Here is an 18,443-nt window from a genome sequence, read left to right as displayed (position 1 = left end):
CTCTTAAACTTCCATCTCTTATTCTATCTGTCCTACTCAATAGACAGGCTGCATTCCATACCTTTTTGAACTTATTTTCCATCTCTATTTCTACTTGTACACTCAAATACATTCCTAGGAATATGGTAATTTTTCTACTACATCTTTGATTTTGAAAATACTATCTGTCATTCCTTTGTCAAGATTCCATGAGTTCCTAAAGAGAATCAGTTATCTGTTCCTATTTAATCTCAAAACATTTATGAGTACTGTATAAACTCCTTTGAGTTTTATTACATTTTGGGAGTGATTTATGGTTGCTTTTACATGTTTATGTGATTACCTTACTAGAGTATAAGCCTCAAAGAGTAAGGGAAACACTTGTCTTTCAGTATTTCTATTACCTGCCATAGTAGCATACATGAAATATCACATAAATGTGCCTTGAAAGAATAAATGGACAAAGAAAGAACATGCATAATATAAATATTTACTAGTATATTTGCATTTGCCTAGTTCTGACTCTGTCAAAGAGAGAGCATACCCTCAGGGAAAAACAGAGCTAGATAAACTCCAATTCTACTAATACTTTGTTTACTATTTATATCATAACTCACTAAATAAATTTCCTAAAGATATCTGAAAAATTAAAATATTTATTCCCCCCGCACCACCTCAGAGAATTTTCTCCCTTTCCAACCCAGAAGTTTCTTTAACATTCACGGAGACATTTTTTCCAATAAGATTCTTTGATCATTACTCCAAACAAAGATGTGCTGGTGAACTGGTTCTCTGAAAGTCAAAGGCTTTGATTTTTATCAGCTGTCAATTTATATGTTCTAAATCTTCTCAATATGTTCAATTTCAATGATACCTGTATTTAACAACCATTTTTAAATATTCTGGAAAATTTAGCAGTCAGTTCTTGTGAGCAGGTATGGTAAAGTGGTATTCTTCACATTCACTTTTCAACAATTCGACTTGTTTGCAGAAATAATACTTGGACCCCAGATTTTCCCTGTGAAGTGTTAACTGAAATGTATGATATTCTTCTAAAGCCCCCCATGTTTCTCCTGCTACCACTTATCAAATGTAGACTCCATGGAGAATCATTTTTTTCCTCACAGCACTGTCTACATAGGCTGCCTCTCTTCTGCAAAACTTCTGCCCAGAGTCCATCTAACCACCTGACATTTCTCTTACTACATCAGCATCAGAATGCTGACAAACTCTAACAAAACCTCACAACACAGGAATTGTGACAACAAATTTGTGGTGCCCAATAGCAAATGCTACCTTTACTAGAAAATCTTCCATGCCTCTGAAACTCCTCTTTGTATTCCCATTTGTAACTTACCAAAACCTTTCCTCCCTCCCTCACTTCAGCATCTGAAAACATTGCCCTAGTTTTATAGGTGAACTTTCCTTGTCCTTGTAGGCAACTGTAAGGAAGATTTTAAAAATTTGCATTCCTTTATCAAAAACTTACTGTTTTTTGCAATGATCCTCATATTATTTCCTCAAATTTTAGAATAGTGCTCTTCCTGTCTTGTTCTAAAGGACAGCCTCTGCATCTGTCCTCTTGACCACTCCTTTCTTTCTGCTCTGTGACATTACCACACCACTCATCTCCCTCCTGGTAAATGTGAACCATACTCTAACTCCTTTTCTAGCCATCTATAGATATGTTCAAATCTATCTGATTAAATAATTTTAAAAATACTACTTTGTCAGAAAGTATAAACAAATGCTTTTACAACACAAAATCTTCTTGTTCTTGCCCAATTTCTCATATTTCCTTCATTTCTAATTTTCTTGAAAGAACAGTTTTATTTCTTTTATCTCCTTCACTGACTTTTCTCATTATTATAAAATTAATAAAAATGTAATAAAGAAAAATTTCAAATTTTATTGTAAAAATGACTACAAAACAATACCAATAAAATACTAGCATTAATTCTACCTGATGGATGTATTGTTGGCATTTTGTACATTTATTTCCAGTCTAATAATTCTGGCTATATCTTTAATGTTAGAATTAGATTGTTGAATTTTGTAGCATTTTTTCCATTTATTATTCTATATGGGTATTATTCAATTACACATACTCCCCTTTAAAACTTGATTTTTGATGATTGCCTTATATTTTGGTGAATACATGAACCCTGATTTACACAACTGTTCATCTCTGCTATTCACTAACCAACCCATGAGATCAACCTTCAGTCTTAACTGCTTCTCCAGTGACCTTCTACTCACTGAATCCAATGTGCTCATTCCTTTTCCCAACTAAGTTGAACTACCTAAAATGACAGTTAGTGGTGCCTTCCCCTTTTCCCCAAACAGTTGATCTTCACTGTCACAATATCACATTTCTTTTATCACTCCCACTCAATTTCTCTAGTCACTTTCCTCAGTAAGAGCTGCTTATCTTTCCTCTGTTCATTCAAGTTTCTGTCCTTTTCTTTCTTTTGTTTTTGAGCATTTTCATCCACACCATGACTTAAATAACATTTACATGCAAAAAGTCTGAATTTGTGAAAGTAATGGTTTGCTTAATGATTTGTTTGTTTTAACAATTATCTTTGGTAAGAAAGCTTTTTCTACTAGTTCAAATTATTGCAGAAGACTTACATGTCTGGGTTATAGCTTGAAGAAAAGTAAATAAAGGACCAAGTGATTATCCTGGGGTCTCAAGTCACATATTAGCTTCAGTAGTGGGGTGCAATAAAAATCTGGTGCTCCAAAGTGGAGGTGGGAGTTACTATATGTAATATACTTAACTCAGCAAATAGCATTATTTTCAACAGTTAGAGAAAAATAAAAATTCACATGCAAAAATCACCAATTTATCGAGCAAGAGTTTGATCAGAACATTTTTTTTAAACCCTATTCTCTAAGAAGTTAGATTTATGAAATTAAGTTTGTTATAACCATGTTGCCACTGAAACTTGAAATGTACTAAAATCAACCTGGTTTTTCTTCTGTGGGTCAGCATGGAGTAAAGGAGCATGTTATCTAATTTCCCTCCAGGTAACTTCTCTGGAAGGTATTAATCATATAACCATATTTTCTTTCTCAGAGGTAAAAAGGCTCAGTGTTCTACAAGGTTGACTCATTTCCCTCAATGCATACCAGCAGAATATCAAAAGCAAAACAATTTCATAACACAAAATGCTCTATGTTATAGGTGAAATCCCAGGACAATGAGTTCTGTTACCAAGATGAGGGTTTTATAGTAAAAGTATTCTGTGATCTGTTATTTGGTTATAATACTATTTTGTTGAACTGGCCAGGAGATGTTTTTTGGTCCCAAGTCCTACAAGAGTCATCTGTCTGACAAAGGTAGTTGGTGGTCTGTTTATATTACAGGTAGGGCAGGAGGGACAAACTCTCATGCTTTATTTAATTCTTTCACTTACAATTTTGACAGATTGGTTTACCATTTTTAAATCTTATTTGATTTTCATGTTATATTTGAGAAAACTGTTAGAGCAAGAAATATTATATTCATTGAGTGATGGAGAAATTCAGGTTTAGATGACTGAACTAATTTGCTAAATTACAAAAAAACCTCAATTTTTATGACTCCTAGTCCAAAAGTGTTCTCTGTTATTAGTATTTCTGTTGACTTGTTACGTTTTCCTTATGCACCTCATGAGCACTGTCTTTGATGAAAAGCACAGAACAAGAATAAACACAGCAGCACATTTTCCTTCTGACTGGGTTTTCATCCTTTCACTTGCTGTGCCTCAGTTTTTCTATTCTGTGACACATATTCCAAAACTTGATTTCTAACAACATTACTCAATAAAAGTCTATTCAGTGAACCAAACTGGAAGTGCAATAGAAAAATCAACTATGGTATCTTGGAAATCATTTTCCTACAATGCGTCTGAGTTTCCTCTACGGAAAAAATCAGAATAAAAATAAATTGTCTCACAGGGTTACTAAACAGCACTACTGCCTACCCAGTGGCCCTTGCCAGAAACCCTGGAATCTTGCCAGGCACCTTTTTCATCCTCTCATGGCTGTGACATAAAGACATCAACTGCTGTAGATGCTCCTGATTTTATGCCCTTAAAAGCTTGGAATCTGCTCTTTGTTCTCCATCTCCACCAATTGTGTCTTAGTTTATATTCTTACCATCTTATTGGGATTACTGTTAGTTTACATTCTATTTCCAGTCTTGTCAATTTCAATTTGTATTACATTTGGAAAGAGTTTCAGGAATGGGTGTAACATAGACTCCTTAGTATTCCTCTATTTCTGCTTTTCATGTGTTGTTGATACTTTTCAATACTTCAGGTAGACCACTTTAATTAGATACAGGTAATTCTCTTGGGCTCTTTATGCAGCTACTATTTTTTTAACTTAGAAGACATGCCATTACCTAGCAGTACTAACAGTACCATTAGGAAGTACAAATGGAGACTTCCAGGCTCCGGAGAAGGCAGCCAAACTCATACTTAACAGATAACTGTATCTAAATATGGTAAATCCTAAATTTGCATACTTGCAAAATTACCTACAGAATCCCAGTGTGTTCTTTCTTATAGAATGTATGTTTTCCCCACTGGAAAAGATCATTCCAGATATGAAGGATCAATCTAATGAAGATTTCTATTGACTGTCAAATAAAGTGTTTCAAATGAACCTTGAACTGCATTCCATTATACAATAGACATTTCCTAAGATATCTTTTATGCAATATCATTGAAGAATATTTTGAATCCAAAGTCCCTTTAAAATGTAACTCCCATAAGCTACATAGAATTTTAAGGTTTAAAGAAATTATAGTGGACTGGAAATGCAGCTTGGTGGGAGAGTGTTTGTCTAGCATGTATGAGGTTCTGGGTTGATCCCAAGTGCTTCAGAAAAAAGAAATCATACTTACACCAAAGCTAGTAGCAGCAAATTGATCCAAGGCAGAAACCTGTACATTTGTTGAAGCTGTCATGTGAGCATAGAAAGCATTTATATTAGCCAACAAGGTGCTCATGACAGCAGGTACACCAGGGCACATGTATTTAGAAGACAGACATGAAAAGTGCCTGCAAGACGAAAAAACATAAAGTGCTTTTAATACACACTAATTAATTCACTTAACAGCCTATCTTCTATTGTCAGCAATTAAATCATTTCTCAATTGTATCTAAGAAAAGAAAGTTCCTACAATCTCAAACTGAAAAGAGAAAATAATTTCAGCCTTTTGAAAATTTCTCATTCACAAATATGAAGTTGCTTAATCAGACTGTGATTTGAAACATTGTTATGTATAATTCCTTTCAACTCTAAGGATGTTGTGTGCACATCCCTAAAGGGCTTCCAGTGAAATTTAGCATTGCTGGAAACAAATGCCAAAGAAATCTTTTTCTCTCACTTAATGTTGCTTCCCTTTTATTTCAGTTCCTGAAATCCCACATTCCAGCCAAAATGTTCTTTTGCCTTTGTATTCCCCTCTCACTGAAATACCAAGAGGCCCTCCTCTTATTACATGTTGATTCAACTACATATCTGACATATCTGAGTCCAGTTTGTGAGCTTTTTTCAGAAAGCCCTATCTTCTGTAAGCAGTTCTGTTTTCTGAGCACTTTGTTACAGACAGGAGTTAATTAGAAAAACAGATGAATAGTGAGGACACACTGAATTATGCCAACTTTCTGTTTAAAAATCATTTCTTTTAAACCCCGAATAATAGTACCATTTATAATCATCAAAAGCATCAAATGCTCAATTCTATTACTTCTCTCAAGGAAAATTGTTTCATTTGAACCATAACAAAAGATTTAGAAATTGAAAGCAGAGCTTATGATAAAAGTAAAAAAGTAGAAGATCAAATATTCATGGAGAAAAAAATTTTTCAGTATATAATCTGATCCTATTTTTCTCTCATCTTAGTAATTTATCCTCCACCCAGTCATCTCTCATTTTAACTACTAAACAGCAATGCAGAATGTACATACACAAGTTAGTGGACAGTACTTCTAAGAACTGTGGTTCTTAGAACTCAGCCAGGCTATCTTGCCACCCAGCTCTTCATGATACTTGCTAATGACAATTAAAACTTTAAACATGGAACTTTGAGAGTCAGAAATAACATTTATATACACAGAAATACATGACATGTAATTTAACCCTAGAATGAGATCATCAATGATTGTTTTTATGCCAACATGTTTATTAAGCACTGATTAAAGCAAGAGACTGCCACCTTCACAGTTCTTAAGGAGTCTTCGCAGCCCAACCACTTCTTTTACAAATGAGGACACTGAGGTTCAGATCTGGGAGTCTGGGACCCAATCAGGTCTCCACCTCCCGGTTGGGGGCATGGTTGGGCTGCTGCAACCTAAGGAGCATTCTTTGAACACATCCTCCTGAGTAACAGGGGAAACCCAATAGCCTACCCCAGAGTTGAGTACTGAATGCTTTGAAAATAAGGGAAAAACACCTGAGCCCTGCAAGTGAGCGCCTGCATTTACAGAGGGCAGTTAGCACTTACAAAGCAGGCCTAGGATTGAGCAAAACTCTGAGCTCTGAGGGATTCACCAGAATACCTGAAATGAGCTCTTGTAGTTGAGAGTTAAGCTGTGAGCAGCTATACTTTCACCGCAGCCTGTCTGTGTGCTTGCTGACAGCTGCCTCTGACTGGGGTGGGGGGGTCCAGACAAGCAGGAGCCATAGGCAGACGGGTGGTGCCTCTTCAGGATCCTGACTAACCTGTCAAACTCCTATCCTTCCCTTGCCCTAAGGATGACAGCAATGTTACCATCTGATCCCAATTCTGTTCAGGACTTTGGAAAGGGAGTGAGGGCAACAGGAAATGGCACAGCCAGGACCCCAGCACCCAAGGTGATGTGACTGAGTATGAGAAACCAGGCATCTTCATGACTTCTCTGTGCAGTTTGACACTATCATCCAAACATGCTCAGTGTGATCTGATGCTTTGGTAAAAGTGTGCCTAGAGCACTAGCCCAGTGGGATGGTCTAATCTCTAACTGGAACCTTCACTCTCCAGAAAAGAAGGGTCCTTCCTGGGGGATTCTGCCTGAGGGAAATGCAGGAAATCACTGAAGAAAAAGGAGAACCTAAACTTGAAACTAAGACCACCAACAAGCTTCTTACTAGTTCAGTCTCTAAATTCAGGCCAACAGCTCCAAGGTGAGGTGATGCACTGGAGCTGTCACCCTCTTTGACACACAAGGAATGTGAGCCTAGAGTTGGCTGAAGGCTTCCCCAACCTCCCAACCCAACTCAGTCCCAGAGCCCAAATTCTTTACCAGGAGAAAGGAGACCTGGAGACCCAAGTCCTGGCAGGCTACCCAGCCTCCCTGTCAGTCTTCCCCTTGGGGAAGGTCTTCTTGGGCTTACTCTGCTGCACCCTCAAGGTATCTTCTGGGTCCAGTCAATGGGTCACGCACACCCTTGAATTCTGAGACCTTAGGGGGGAGACCATCCACTCCTGGCTTCCTTTCTCCTCTTGACTGATAGCAAAAGTAATAGCAGATAAGACTGCCCTGTGCTACAGTCAAGATGATCAGAGATTATGGTCCTTTCAGGATGGGCCATAGAGATTTCAGGGACATAGAAGGTGGCAGAAGACTTCCAGCCCTTAGGAGTTCTTGGTCCTATCGGCAACTACACACAATACTTACAAAAGCACTAGAAAGTCTCCATACAAAGGGGGAAAAGTCGCAAGGTAATAAAAGTACAAAATGCAAATTTCCAGCCTTCTCTTGCATCTTCTGTCCTCTCTGCCATTTCTCAAGTGGACCACAGACAGATTTCTGTGCACTCAATCCAGTCCCTGAGATCTCTATGGCCCATCCTGAAAGGACCATAATCTCTGATCATCTTGACTGTAGCACTAGTCAAAAACCACATGAAAAACTGGTGTTCCTTAAACCTTCAGGGATCCTTTGCAAGTCAGGAATGTAGAAAAGACAGCTAAGAGTGACACACTCAGGAAAGAGAAAGTAGAGGCACCTTGTCACATATATATGCTGTCACCAAAAGGGCCACTGCTTTCCATTTCAATAAGGGGAAAAAACAATTCTCTTCAAGTCATCCCAGAATAAGGGACCAGCATCAGGCACAAGGGGAGGTCCCAAGAGACAGAGCACAGGTCCTGCCAGGGATGCAGGTGGACCAGACGGTGCCCTGGCAGGCTCCTGTCTGGTCAGTCCTCCTGCATGCATGACTGTGACTCTGTGGGGGTGAGCACCCCTGGCCTGTGGAGAGCACAGGGAAATGCAGGCCCCCTCAATGCCAGGCATGAGTCTGCAAGTGCACAGCCAAGTGGTGGTTTTGGTTGAAGGCCTGGCCGCACTGGGGGCGCTGGTAGAGCCACTTACCAGTGTGGATGCGCTGGTGACAGAAGAGGTCCGAGGGCCGGCCGAAGGCCTTGCCACAATAGGAACAGGCAGGCCAGCCCTGATTGTGGCCTGTGTGCAGGTGTTGGTGAAGCAGCAGGCTGTTCTGCTGCTGGAAAAACCAAAGGCACTCACTGCAGTGGTGAACCTTGGTGGATGCTGGCCTCCGCCCCAGGAAGGTACGGCCTACCAGGGAGCAGGCCCCCCGTGATCCTCAGGGTGCCAGCAGATGACAGGGCCAGGCACTACCACTTCCCTTGGCTCCACTGTAGAGTGGCTTTCCCCCCATCGGGTGGGTGAGCCACCCAGAGCTTCCCTGTGCTCTTCCTCCACATGTGTCTGTTGATGGATGGTCAAGTCAATCCTCAAGTGGAAGTTCTGCCCGCAGTCAGGGCAGGTGAAGGTCCATTCCTGCCAGTAAGGAAGGACACGGAGTGTCTCCCCAATGGCTCCTGGTGGCCAGGGTTCCCCTGCCTGCACCCTTGGCATCCACTGGGCATGAAGCCACCTAGGGCCTCCAGTACTATTCCTGTGCCCTTTGGCTGTTCTACACTTGTTCCAGCTTGGGGACCCCAGGAGGAGTTGCTCAGGCATCATCTTGTCGTCCAACTTCTGTCTTAAGGGCCATGCCTCCACCACCTGACTCCAGACTGGACATGATATCCCTGGGAGGGGAAGCTGGTGACTCCCCCTCTGAAGATTCTCCCTCCTGTTTAACTGAGGACAAAATGCTGGTGGTTTCTAGAGACCCAGTGCCCACTCTGGATGGGGTCACTCCTGCTTCTTTATCTTGCTGATGTTGAGGGGCCTGTCCTTCTTTTGGCTCCTCCTGGGCATGGTTGATGGGGCTGGGGACCTGCTCTGGATATGGAGGGAGACCAGCATCCAGCTTCCTTGGATGTGCTGCCTCCTCCTCACTCCTCTTCTCCTTGCCTTGCTGGTCTTCAGGACAAGGCTCCTCTCCCCTCTCTATCCGGGTGAGGATGTCAGGTTTGGAGATGGCATAATCCAGGGAGACCAGCGTCTCATAGTTGCCCTTCATCACGTGCTTGTAGAGCTCCTTCTGCTAGTTCTCCAGCTTGCCCCACTCAGGCTGGGAGAAGTACACAGCCACATCATCAAAGGTCACAGGCACCTTGGGTACCTGTTCTTTGCTGCCGGGCAGCAGCCGCAGGATCCAGAAGTTCCTGTTGCGCAGCACGTTTTCCATGTTCTCCAGCTGGCTGCAGCAGCCCGTACTCCTGCAGCAGGGTCCCCAGCACAGCCCACTTGCTCTCCAACTGGTTGCCAAACTCCAAGGCCGTCTTCTCGCTGTCGGCCAGCTTCTTCTCGGCTGCCCTGGTGCGTCCCTCCAGAGCCAGCAATCGGGCCAGGCAGGAATCCACCTTCTTCTCCAAGGCTGGATGGCAGCCACCACAGTCCACAGCGTGATCTCTGTGGAGTAGAGGTACGAGTTCTTCTCAGCAGCTAGCTGGGGCGATGGAGGTGTTGGAGGCCTCTGGTCCTCCATTGCCTTGTCGCTCTCTGGAACCCGCGCGGGCGCCGCTTCTGCCACGGCGGTCCGCGTCCTCGCTGGGTTGCACTCCTCAGGCCTGACAGGCGTGCCTGGCGCGGGCGGTGGCGGAGCAGCTGGAGCCGCCCAGTCCCATAGCTCCTGCCTGTGAGCCACGTGCCCCGAAGGCCCTTTAAAAAGAGCTGCGCTGAGCGGCTGCGCCCTACGGCGTGCACTGCGCCCCCTAGAGATCATCAATGATTGCTTACTTTCTTTAATGTAAACTATATAGAATGCAATTTCATTATATACTGAATATTTTATAATGAATTTGTTAAGATTGTCACAATAATATAAAATTATTTTTGAGAAGAAATTTAAAAACTCTAGAACTATGCCATCATGCTTCTTACTTTTTCAATAAATCATAAGTTATTAAAATTGTTAGATCTAAATCATGGTTTTGTAATATGCAATGCTTAAATATAATGGAAGACTGTGAAAGGCAAATGCTGAAGGAGGAGAAACACAGAGGAAAATGATACAGCAATATCAAAGGTAATTGTCAAACTGTTAAGATACACAGAGTCTGGCATTAATTATCCAGAACCTGAAGGGTTTCCTGGTTTTGGTTTAGACAAATTTTGTTAAGTGTTAATAGGTCACTTTTATAAGCTGACAGGTAAAATCATATGTATTTGTCACGCACAACATGATATTTTGAAGCACAAATAAATCGATGATGAAAACACCCTAAGAAATTATGGCTTTGAGATTCCAGTGCAATGTTTCACAACTAAAATGGGAGGTTTAGCAAATAATTTATAGGTTACACATGAAAATTTATGGATGACAGGAATGCCAGGTAAATGAATGCCAACATTATCTAGTTGAACACAATCTCTGCTATGCATTCATCATTCCTGTTAATGTATATCATCCATAGAAAAACTGGGAAAACAATGAAATCAAACTTTGTTTTACAAGTTAAACTTTTGTTTAAAAAAACCTTCAATTTACAAACTAATGGCAGTTATATTTTCTCTTATTAAAACTGATTAGAATTAGAATATTTCTAGAGATTTGCAACAGTTTTAACATTTACCTTATATCTTTGCAGAGGGAACTAGTAGTAGAGCATAATTCTGGAAAAATGTTTATTAAGTTGGTGTAACGATGGATTGAGATGTGTAGGTATTGGAAGCAGAGAAACAATTTAGGAGGGGAAACTGAAAACTGACACTTCTGCCCTTCTTCCAACATGGATAAATTCTTTCCATAAAGTCAGAAATAACAACTTTATAGCCTGAGATAATCCAAAAGTCATAGAATCATGCTGTTTGCTTCTGATCTCCAAAAACCTTGAGTAGACTTTCCTTACAAAATAGTTTTAAGCCTCATTTTGACCATGTTATAAGTGAAGATCTATTGTGATCTCAAAATGCAAACAGGAGCTGGGAAAGTTGCTATTTTCACAAGGAACAGCATGAAAACACCATGCTAAATAAATGACCATAGAAATTACAGTTTTTCCTTCAAATCCTTGCTTGGTTTTACTTGTTGTTGTTATTAGTAATGTTGTTGTTATTACAACTTTTATTGTTGTTTTTGAAGTCTGACATTCTTCCCTGTATTTGTTGTAATTAAACATATTCTTTCTTTTCCTAACTTACTTTCTCCAAGATCTTAAAGCTAGTAGGGTGCTCAAGGTGTGAAGCTGAGGCAATGTCAAGTTGAGAACAATTTCTTCTAACCACTAAGTATACCTTTTTAAAATTTATACTCCCTCATATCTTTTAAAATTTAAATTTATTTAAGAAAATATTAAGGGGGCAGTGTATGAAAGATGGTGGAATGAGACAGACTTTACCCTAGGTATATGTAATGATTACATGAATGGTGTGAATCTATATCATGTATAACCTTGGGAATGAAAAGTTGTACCCCATTCATGTACAATGAATCAAAATGCAGTCTGTAAAAAAAAAAAAAAGTGGGCTGTATTTGGGATTCTTGCTGAATAAGTAGACTTTAGCTGCTCTTAAAATGACAAAAAGGAGGTAACTGAGATGATGTTTATGTTAATTGCTTCATTATATAATGATTATTTTACTATTATCTGTATCCCATAACATCATAATATGTCAATTATATGCAATAAAACTTATTTTTAAAAACTAAAAAAAAAGTTTACATGTTTATAGTATGCCCTGTGATATTTAGATACACATATACAATGTGTAATGTGTAAATCAGGTTAAACATTATCTATCTCCCCAAATACTTTTACTTCTTTATGGTAAAAATATTCAAAATCCTCTATCTTTCTGAAATAAGCAGAACATTATCATTCTAGCCATCCTATTGCACAACAGCACAAGGGAATGTTCTATTCCCACCTAATCATAACTGAGCACCCACAGATCAACCTCTCTCCATCCCTCCCTCCTCACTCTGCCCAACCTCTAGTAATCACCATTCTTTCAACATTGCTGAAATCAAAGTATTATCTACTATATTCATGGCAATTATGTGGCACTTGCCTTTCTGTTCCTGGTTTATTTCAGTTCCATCTTTGTTGTCACAAATGACAGGTTTTCACCAACTTTTTTAACAGCTGAACAGTAATTCAATGGGGTACATGTACCACATTTCCTGCATTCACCCTTCCATTGTTGTTCCCAGGTTGTTTCTATTTCCTGGCTATCGTGAGCAGTACTACAACAAACATAGGAGTAGATGTCCCTTGGGAAGGCATTTCATATCCTCTGGGTACATATATGTAGTAGTGGGATTGCTGGATCATATGGTAACACTATTTCTAATTTTTTGAGAAACCTCCATACTATTTTCCATAGTGTCTGTGCTAATTTGCATTCCTTCTTTACTTTTAATCAACAAAATAAAATTATATATACATATATGTTTATAGCGATATATATTCACCCATTAAATAATGACTGTTACAGAATGGTCATGTTACTGAATGTTCACTGCTTCACATATGTATCATTTCTATGTGATGAGAATACTTAAAATTACTCTCTTAGCTATTTTCAAGAATATAATACATTGTTATTTACTACAGTCACTATATTGTACCATAGATCTCTTGAACTCATCCCTCCTAACTGAAATTTTATATCAACTTCTCCACAACCCTCCCACTCCAAGCAACTCCTTGTAACCACCATTGTATTATCTACTTTCATGAGTTTGACTTTTTTAGAGTCCACAATTGAATGAGATCATGCAGTATTAGCCTTTCTCTGTCTGGCTTATTTCATTTAACATGGTCTCCTCCAGGGTCAATTAATGTTGTCATTAATGACATGATTTCCTTCTTTTTGTTTTTAAGGTTGAATAATATTACATTATAAATGTATACTACATTTTCTTTATCTGTTGATGAACACAGGTTGACTTCTTGTCTTGACCATTGTGAATAATGCAGTAATGAACATAGGAGAGCAGACATCTCTTCAGAGCACTGATTTTTATCTCCTTTGGATCACCTTCCTCTCTTTTTAAGGTTGTATATTGTGAATGTACCTGTTTCTTCTGAAATATGTTTGGCTATGCATTAGTGTTCTTTTATCCAGTGCACATTTAGCATAGAGCTCCTGTAACCAGGAATTGACCAATAATTTTTTTCTTAATGAAAACAAAGCAATATGAGTCAAGGTATTTATGTAGAGTTAAAGAGTACAGGACATATGCTTGGTTACCTTGAACATGACAGAATATTAACATATTCAATTACTTTGTGAACATTTGGCCAAAGAACATAGCAGGTAATACTATAACAATGATGGCTACTTTGAAGGTTAATAGTATTCTACTTAACATCAGTATGCTGAGAGAGGTATTTTAAATTTTCCAGAGCAGTAGGCATGGATTTGTCTTAGAGAACAGACAGAAATATTTTACTTTCTGATTAAAATGTTATTAAGGTACTTTCAGGGATATAGTGGGTGGTGGCCAGCTGCACAGGTCATCCATCTAAGCCTCCCATGGAAACTTCCAAGAAAGTCAAAGATGATATAAAATCACTACACCTTTGGAAGTGAAAGCTACCAATCAAATATTTCTTGGTATCTAGGAGAACTTTCCCTAATTTTAGAATAGCTGGATAGATTAAGAAATATCCAGTGGATGACTTGTGTATAAAATTCTAAAACATTTATCAGAAAAGAGAAAAGGGAGGATATTTCCAGGAACCTTCAAGGTAGGCCTCTGCATTAGAGATATGTGACCAAGGCTGATGTCCAGCATTACTGTCAATCAGTCCCTATTCCATGGTAATGGCCTCCAGAGGCAGTAAAGATGTCTTCACTTCCCACACCTTCTCATTTTGTATCCATTAGAGAGCATGCAATTCCCAAGCTTGCAATACAACTTGTGCAATGGGGGAATGGGCAGTGGAATATGGAGTTAGTTAGAGGAAAGGACTGGAAGAACATTGGGAACAATGTACCATGGGGATTATATTATTACTGTTTATATTCTGCAAGAAAAAATTCAATGTTGTTTACATGGTTCTTCCTATTGTGAGTGCTCTAAGAATGAGATAATCTACTCAAAATCAACGGGTGAATATATTTCCCCTGTCTAAAGGAGAGTTTCATTTGAATAAAGATATAGCAAACAAACAGTGGAAAAGTTTTAGGGGTTTCCCTTTTAAGTTTGAACATAGATGCTGACAACACTCAGATGGTCAGCAAATATGGATTCAAAGGTACTCTGCAGGTTGCCAAAATAAGCAGATTTTTTAGCTCAAAAATACATACATATAGGTGTGCACAGCACATACATACATACAGCAAAAATAATACCTAGTGGGAAACACTACTAACTTAAATGGTCATGTTGTTATTTCTGGGTGGATCTATACATTTTTCTAATATAGAGTGATAGTTACAAAAACAGTATGATACTCACATCAAAACAGACATAGGACCAGTAGAATAGAAGACACAGAGACAAATTCACATAGATATAGTCATCTGATATTCAACAAAGATGCCAAAAAGACACATAGTAGAAAAGAGCCTGAGAAAATTGGATATACACATACAGAAGAATGAAACTAGATCCCTGTCTTTCAATCTGCACAAAACTCAAAGTGGATCAAAGACTTAGTAATTAGACCAAAAACTTTGCAACTTTTCAATGAAAACAGGCTCAACACTTTAATATATTGTCATAAGCACCAACTTCTTACAAGAATCCTAAAAATATGAGAAATAAAATCAAGATCAATAATTTGACAGCCTCGCATTAAAAAAAATACTGCACAGGAAAGGACATAATTAAGAGCATGAAGAGAGAGCCTACAGAATGGGTAGTACATCATGGTGGAAGCATTTAATAGTGCAAACCCCCTCGCCTCCTGGCATCCGGGAAGGAAAGACAGAGAGAGTAGTGGACAGAATCTAACATGTGCTTCAAGGGCATACTGCCAGTGACATAATTCCTTCCATTAGGCTCACTTCATAAAAGTTCCACCACCTCATGATAGCACCATAGGGTGGTCACTAAGCAAGCCTTTAACACGTGAATTTTGGGGCCATTTAAGATATTAAACTATAAAAATGTTTTTCATTTTTAGTGAAAACTATATCACCTTTGAACTATATAATGTTGAATTATATAACTTGTACAGATACTTTAAAGTACCAGTTTAAAGAATTTTGTGGGAAAAAGGCAAACAAATCACCATAAAATGGTTTAGTTTTTTCAAGATTTATCATAGACCTTAGTAATTTTGAGTTAATATGCCCTCCAAATATTACAAAATTTCTAAAAAGTAAATGCCAATTTAAATTTGCAAAATTAAACATATGAAGAATAAATTTTTAAGATACTAATGGAATGATCTTTGTGTATAAATTCATAAGACAAACTATAGATATGAAAATGGTGAAGATGCCAGGGGCAGTGGCACACACCTGTCATCTCGGAAACTCAGGAGTCTAAATCAGGAAAATAGCAAGTTCAAGACCCCCTCAGCAACTTAGCGAGAGACCATCCTGTAGTGATACATCAGCATCTTGTAGTGATACATCATACCAATGTTTATAGCAGCACAATTCCCAATAACCAAGTTATGGAACCAGCTTAGGTGTCCTCCAATAGACAACTGTATTATGAAAATGTGACATACATGCACAATGGAGTTTTATTCAGCCATAAAGAAAAATGAAATTATGTTGTTTGCTGGTAAATGGATGAACTGGAGAATAGTTCAGCATGAAATAAGGCAAACTCAGAAATTCAAGAATTAAATGTTTCCTCTTATATACAGAAGCTCCAGCAAAATAAGGAATTTAAAGAAGGAGTGGGGAACTCATAATAATATAAGGGAGATCCATGGAGTCCAGGAAGGGGAATGACAGGGAAGAAGGAAGGATGGGAAAGGGGAGGAACAGCATAATGGAATTAACCAAACTATGACATGTACATCCATAAACGTATAACAATGAAGTCTACTTTTATGTATGAGTGTGGCAAGTCAAAGACAGTACCTCTTGGTACCAAAAAATAGTTAATATTAAACTTGTCTTTTTTAAATGCACTTGTGACCCTGAATAGTAAATGATTAGAAAATTGATATGATAAAGTTGGTACACATTTGTAGATGATCAAAGGATTAAAGCGAAAGGACTTAAATTTCAAAGGAGAAGTATTATTTTGGTTAGTGGCTACTAGAAGTCTTGAAGAAATTTGAAGAAATGTTTAGCAAGTGCTTTTAATTCTTCTCTTTCTTCTTTTCTTTAGTTTTCTTTTCTTTTTTTTTTAAACTCTGCAGGGCATAGAGTCTGGGTGGCCAGTTTATAGTTAAAGACACCAAGGCAAAAGGGATTTCATTCTAAGCTTGGACCTCTTTTATGAACTTAGAAAAGTAAATTTACCATACTTACCTTCAGTTTTCCACATGCAAAATGAAAACACCATTAGAAAATAAAATTCTTATAAGCTCCCCCATGCTATCAATCTCTGAATATAGATTAACATGCTTGGGTGTGTCCAGTTATATGCATCACTTCTTACTACCATTAACAATTGTGTTGGAATCTAGGGTTTGAAAGGATAATAAGAAATCACTGAGCAAGGGGAATCAGCCTGAAGCAATTCTTGCTTTTTACAGAGCTCTCAGTTAAAGGACTTTTACACAGTATGCAATTTGCAAAATCTTTGCTTCTGACTTTATATGTGTCCTCTCTTTATGTGAAGCTATAGCCAAGGCAAAGTTCTTGCTTCTATTCATTAAAAATAGTTTGTTTTCAAAGATTACAGTTCCAATATTACTTAAACTACTTTAAAGGTGGGAACTGGATTGAAAGTATAATCAGCAATTTAAAATGATCAGTAGATCTCTGATGCAAACCAACCCTTCAAAAAGTACCCTTTAAAAAATCTAGGTCCAGCAATCACTAGAAATGTTTAACATTCTCCCCTCAGGATGAGATCTAAAAAATGGATTAATAATGCTAAGAGCACTTGACTTTACTTTTGCAAGTAAATGGAGTTATTGTCAAAACAATTTAACAAACGGAATTTCAGTTTCACTGGAAAAGCTAGAATAATGAAGTCCCAAAAATAATGTTTAAATTGTGAATAATGAAGCATAGTACTGGCATAAAAACAGACCCAAGGAACAGAACAGAAACTTCAGAGATAAATCTGAACATTTATAGTTAACTGATTTTCCACAAAACTACCAAAAACACACAATTGTGGAATGATAGTCTTTTCAATAAATGTGCTTGAAAAACTGGAAATCCACATGAAAAACAACAAACATAGACCTTTATCTCATGCTACATACAAAATCAAATGGTTTAAAGCCTTAAATATAAGACCCCCAAACTATAAAACTACTAGATGAAAATACAGAGGAAATCTTTATGACTTTGATCTGGCCAGGATTTTTTTGGGGTGGGCACATTTTTTGTTCTGTTTTGTTTTTGGATATGAATCCAAAAGAACAGAAAACAAAAGCAAGACACACAAATGACAAACAGGCATTTGTAATGAAAAGTGCTCAATACCACTAAACATCAAGAAAATGCAATGAAAACCACAATCAGATATCACCTCATACATGTTAGAATGGCTGTTATAAAAAAGAGAAAAGATGATAAGTATAGAGGATGCAGACACAAGGCAATGCTTGCAGGCTGTTGTGTAAATTAGCAAAGCCATTGTGGAAAACAGGCTGGAGGTTTCTCAAAAATAGAACTACCATAAGATCCACCAATTCCAGTACTAAAATATGCATATTGATATCCACCCTGCCATGTTCTTTGAAACTCTCATGTCTATTCATGAGAGCCAAGATATGAAATCAACCTAAGCATTCATAAAGACATCAAAAACTAACAAAACGTGGCACATATATATATATATGATGGAGAGCTACTCAGTCAGGAAAATGAAACCCTGTCATTTCTGACAACATGAATAAACCTGGAGGACATGATTTTAAGTGAAATTAGGTAGCTTCAGAAAGATAAATGCCACATGATCTCACTTTATGTGTGGAATCTAAAGTTGATCACATATCACTAAGAGAAGGATGGTAGGGTAGCTGGTGC

At 38.2% G+C, this 18,443-nt stretch overlaps 1 pseudogene; it reads right to left on the bottom strand.

Annotated features, from left to right (window-relative positions):
- Positions 1–8,241: 8,241 nt before the first annotated feature.
- LOC124974411 (zinc finger protein 783-like) lies at positions 8,242–10,098 on the bottom strand (annotated as a pseudogene).
- Positions 10,099–18,443: the final 8,345 nt, after the last annotated feature.

The sequence above is a fragment of the Sciurus carolinensis genome, unplaced genomic scaffold, assembly GCF_902686445.1.
Source record: "Sciurus carolinensis unplaced genomic scaffold, mSciCar1.2, whole genome shotgun sequence".
Classification (NCBI taxonomy): Eukaryota; Metazoa; Chordata; class Mammalia; order Rodentia; family Sciuridae; genus Sciurus; species Sciurus carolinensis.
Note: the sequence above shows the minus strand (reverse complement) of the source record. Positions and strands in the feature narration are given on the sequence as shown.